The sequence below is a fragment of the Zeus faber genome, assembly GCF_960531495.2.
Source record: "Zeus faber genome assembly, chromosome: 11".
NCBI classification, from domain to species: Eukaryota; Metazoa; Chordata; class Actinopteri; order Zeiformes; family Zeidae; genus Zeus; species Zeus faber.
Window position 1 is genome coordinate 28,345,719 of NC_137205.1, and position 6,048 is coordinate 28,351,766.

The window sequence follows — 6,048 nt, forward strand, 5'->3', positions numbered from 1 at the left end:
TTTTCCAATCATCTTTATCCCCTTCGTGTTCTTTAAAAGGAACAGCACGGTGAATTTCGGGTCAGAATTAGACCACACGCTTTTTCTGTTTCAACCCCCGTCGAAAACAACTCCAGGGACCGAACACAGTGCAGCCACGCTTCCAATTCTGACCGGATCACCTTCCACCTTTCCTCCTTTTATTGTGGACATGAAAGAGCAGCCGGGCTGCACGGACTGCGCACGTGCCCAATCCAGACGGAGCTCTGCGGAGGCTGAACCAGTTACTCTGATGTTCCGAATTTAAAGCACGTGATGCCAAACTGGCAGAGAGAGGCGACCGGCTTATGAGCGTCCAGGTTCTCCCTCATACTGCATATTGAACATTGAGGCTGCGGAGTAACTTAAAGACGGAGAAACTGAGGGTGCGCATGACCCCTTAAGGCTAAAGATATTTGGGTGATGATTAAACCGGTGACACTTGTTTGTTTCGTTGTCTTTTACCGAATATATAAGGAAGTATATGTACATGTCCCTCAAGAACCGATTGGAATAGAGTAGTTATCTAAGTTAACACCATATGGTGCCTCTTCTTGAGACCTTCATGGTCAATGACCAACAGATAGAAAGAATCAAGAAGATCAATCACAGAACAATCCTTGTTTTTGGGGCTGTCGACCGATAAACATATTGGTGCCCTTTCCTGTCCAAGGTTTTCAAGGTTCTTTGAAGAGCTATTTCTTTGAATGTCATGTCTTGGTTGGACAGGGGCGAATAAAGCCGCAAATAAAAGGCCTGCCCACTGCAACCTATCGTTTAATCTGGCAGCGCCCGCAGCGCCGGACCATGGAGGGTAATAAGATAACATATTTTAATATCCCAAAGGGGGTGGGAGCGCGGCGGGAACTCTTCTGGCCGCACGTGCGGCGGCAGCCAGGGCGACTTGGCCCGCAGCGGCAACATTGTGCGGCACAACGCCCCCCAAAGTAAATATAGAAAAAAAAAAAAACGAAAAACTCAACCTTGCACGACCTGAATGCTGCTTGTAGCCCCGGCGATCGCAGAGCCACGCGCAACCTTCTCACCTCGGTGGCCGGAGAAATATTGAGCGTTTCATGTTTTCACGCGTGATTGGTGCACGTACCTGTCACAGATTGGATTTAAATGAGGTGATGAACCCAGCGAGGCTATGAGGAGGTTTAAATAGGAGCAAGTGTTGAGGGCGGCGAGCTCGTATATCGTCCTGTATCCACACCCAAATCGGTGTTGTTTTCTATTCAGTTTTTATCCTACCTACTACCTATCCTACTCAACCGTGTGTGCAGGCCTATATGACAGAATAAATAAAATATACATATAATTCATAATAAATGAAGTCGGATAAAAGGAAAACATAAAAAGGCAGAAGGACACAAACGTATCACGAGGTGGAACATGGAGAGGAAGACGGAGCCTCAACGCTCTGAACCGCAGCTCTGCGCTACTCAGTGTCGGCACATGCCAGACTGATGTTCAGTCCCACAGTATTTAGACGCATGATGAGAGCACACGTGTATCCTGCCTGAGGGGTGAGGGAGGGGGAGAGGGAGGGAGGGAAGGGATGGGACTCATTAATGTCCGTAGGCCGGTTTCTCGCTGCACTCGGCATCAGACAGATTTGCACATCTGGAACTTCAGGAGGAGAGATGAGACGCGGCGGCAGGAGGAAAAGAAGAACGAGCCGCTCCCACACGCCGCCGCCGCCGCGCCCCAGTGTTATCCGAGCGGCCCGGGAAAAAAAAAAACGAGAAAATACAAGGAAGAGAATCCCGAGAAGAATGATACAGTAACTCATCACTAATTGTAAGGACTTCTTTCTCGTGGTGGTCTTGGTCCTCCCCAGGCTCGCTCAACCTGTGTGCCGACGCTCTTCGGGGGGGGAAATGTGCTTGTTAAAAAAATCATCGGGGCCCCGTGGGACTCCTCTGCGGCGCCGCACTCTCTGGAAGCGGAGACGTTGGGAGAGGCTAAGTGGGTCACGAAGAGCCGCAGCGCTTCCTGCCGTGACGCGGTGGAGGCTGCCGTGGAGCAAGGCGCGGTGGGTGCTACAGCAGCTGCGCAGAGCGCTCCAGATGTGACCTGCAGGGTTCTCAACCTCACGTCACGGTCGGAGTCACCTGCAACGTAGTCCGTCCAAATCACACGGGATGCAGGTCTACTCGCAGATAAATGGAGGGAGGCATGAGGGGTGGATTGAGGGGATGGATGGGTGGAAGGATGGATGATGAAGGGGGAGATGGACGGATGATGGATGGAGAGATGGATGGATGGATGGATGATGGATGGAGAGATGGATGGATGGATGGATGGATGATGGATGGGTGGAAGGATGGATGATGAAGGGAGAGATGGACAGATGATGGATGGAGAGATGGATGGATGGATGGATGATGGATGGAGAGATGGATGGATGATGGATGGGTGGAAGGATGGATGATGAAGGGAGAGATGGACGGATGATGGATGGAGAGATGGATGGATGGATGGATGGATGGATGGATGGATGGATGATGGATGGGTGGAAGGATGGATGATGAAGGGAGAGATGGACGGATGATGGATGGAGAGATGGATGTATGGATGATGGATGGAGAGATGGATAGATGGATGGAAGATGGATGAATGGAGAGGTGGGTGGACAATGGATGATTGATGGATGGATGATGGAAGGAGAGATGATAGATGGGTGGATGGATGGATGATGGATGATGGGTGGATGGATGGATTACGGATGGATGGAGGATGAATGGATGAGGGATGGACGATGGTTGGAGGGTGCATGGATGATGGGCGGAGAGATGGATGGATGGGTGGATGGATGATGGGTGGAAGGTTGAACAGAGGGAGAGATGGATGGAGGACAGATGGATGATGGATGGACGATGGATGATTGATGGATGAAATATGGATGGATAATGGATGGATGATGGAGGGACAGATAGACAGACAGACAGACAGACAGACAGACAGACAGACAGACAGACAGATAGACAGATAGATAGATGGATGGACAATGGGTGAATGATTGATGGGTGGATGGATGATGGTTGATGGATGGATGCTGGATGGATGAACGATGGGTGGATGATGGGTGGATGATGGACGCTGCCCTGCACGGTACGCGTGACGAAGCCCCGCTGCGGCAGTGACGTGGATCAGCCGGCGCACACTCAGGTCACGTGCTTTGGGTTTTCTCGGCCACCGTTGATTTCGACTGTGTTTTCGCAAAACCAGCTCCATGTTCGTGACAAGAAGAGAAGAGAAAGGATGAGATGAGACAAGATCAAATCAATACAATCAAACATAGAAATATATAAAATAAAATATTGAAAAAAATATACAAGACAAAAAACAAACAAAACAGTGAAATAAGATTTGAATAAAAATATACATTTCGACTTGTGCGTTTGAATGTTAATGTAACCCAGCACTTACTATAAAGCACACATACACTCACAGTGGTAATTCACATCATATTATATGATATCATATAATATCACAATAATAATCATATTATCATTATTTTGTATTTTTTTTATTATTATTATTTCCGTTCCACAACGACCAGTGAGGCTGATATGAAGGCGATCGTAACGCTGATTCAATGCATTGGCTGTGGCGCCACCTCCAGGCCTCTCGGGCTCACAGACTCTTCAGTCCAGGGACGCGAAGCTGCGGTGCACCGACGCCAATGGCCCCCAGACCACCACGCAGCACCCCACCACGCAGCACCCCATCACGCAGCACCCCACCACGCAGCACCCCACCACGCAGCACCCCATCACACAGCACCCACCACGCAGCACCCCACCACGCAGCACCCCATCACGCAGCACCCCACCACGCAGCACCCCACCACGCAGCACCCCACCACGCAGCACCCCACCACGCAGCACCCCATCACGCAGCACCCCACCACGCAGCACCCCACCACGCAGCACCCCACCACGCAGCACCCCACCACGCAGCACCCCACCACGCAGCACCCCACCACGCAGCACCACGCAGCACCCCACCACGCAGCACCCCACCACGCAGCACCACGCAGCACCCCACCACGCAGCACCCCACCACGCAGCACCCCACCACGCAGCACCCCACCACGCAGCCCCGAGCTGTGCAGCGGCTGAGGTGGACACAGCTCCTGTGCCTCCAACCCAGGAGCTGTCAGAAGCAGCCCGCTCCGTCTTCTCTTTCTCCTCTTTTCCTCCCCTTCCTTCTCGTCTATTCTCGTTTCTCCTCTTTTCTACCCCTTTCTTCTCTTTTGTCCCCCCCTCACTTCTTGTTTCTTCCCCTTTCTTCTCATTTCTTCTCTTCTCTTCTCTTCTCTTTTCTCCTCCTTTCTTCCCATTTCTTCTCGTTTCTTCTATTTTCTCCTCTATTCTTCCTCTTTCTTCCCCTTTCTTCTATTTTCTTCTTGTTTCTTCTCTTTTCTTCTCTCTTCTCTTTTCTTCTCTCTTCTTCTCTCTTCTCCTCTTTTCTTCTCTTTGCTTCTCGTTCCTTTGCCTTTCTTCCCTTTCTTGTCTTTTCTCCTCCTTTCTTCCCTTTTCTTCTCTGAAATGACTCTTTGAGACTCTACTGTGATTAAGGGTCATCCATTTGACCCTTAATAAACTGGACTTGACTTAAAATTTATAACAACAATTATAACAATTCAATGATTATTATTTTGTTTAATAATTTATTATTATTATTATTATTATTATTATTATTATTATTATTATTATTATTATTATATTAATAATCATTCCAATTAATACATGATAATGAAATTATTATAATAATTTTAGTCATAAAGCATTATTATTATTGTAATTTTTGTGGTTATTATAATCATAACAATAATAATAATTATTATTATTATCATCATGATTATTATCATGCATTATTATTATATTATTATCATGATGTAGTATTTTTATAGTAGTAGTAGTAGTATATATAGTAGTATTATAAATAGTAGTGTTATGTACGTGACAAATAACCTCTTGAATCTTGAATCTTGAATTATGAGTACATAGTACATAGATTGTATGTCTGCTTTTATGAACTTATTTTTTATCCTGTTTTAAATTTAATTCATACTTTCATACTTTGTTCATGCATTTTGCTTGTTTGCTTTGCTTATATTGTTACTGTTTGACGGCCTAATTTTAATGAAAAGCACTTTGAGTTACATGTCATGTATGAAAGGTGCTATATGAATACAGGTTATTATTATTTTTACTATTATTAATATTATTATTATTATTATTATTACTACTACTATTATTATTAATACTACTATTGTTATTATTAATATTGTTATTATTATTATTATTACTATTATTATTAGTGGTAGTAGTAGTATCAGTTGTAGTATTAGTAGTAGTGTTAGTAGTAGTACAGTAGTAGTATATGTAGTAGTATTAGTAGTACAACAGTGGTAGTAGTAGTATCTGTATTATTAGTATTAGTATTAGTAGAAGGAGTAGCATTTGTAGTATTAGTAGTAGTAGTAGTAGTAGTAATAGTAGTATTATAAGTAGCAGTAGTAGTAGTATTAGTAGTAGTGTTAGTAGTAGTACAGTAGTAGTACAGTAGTAGTAGTAGCAGTAGTATTATTAGTAGTAGTAGTAATATTAGTAGTAGTACAGTAGTAGTACAGTAGTTGTAGCAGTTGTAGCACTACTGTATGCAGTCACCCTGCATACTGTAGTAGTATTAGTGCAGTAGAAGTATTAGTAGTAGAAGCACTAGTAGTACACTTTAGAAGCCCCAGCCCTGTCATGTCACCCCGCATACAGTAGTAGTGGTAGTACCGTAGTAGTATTAGTAGTAGTATTAGTAGTAGTAGTATTAGTAGTAGTATTAGTAGTAGTATTAGTAGTAGTAGTAGTAGTCGTAGTAGTATTAGTTGTAGTAGTAGTATTACTATTACTAGTAGTACACTCTAGAAGCCCCAGCTCTGGCATGTCACTCTGCATACAGTAGGGGGCGGTAATAACATGTTATGGCTTTTGAACCTGACTCAAAGAAGTAGAAGGAGCG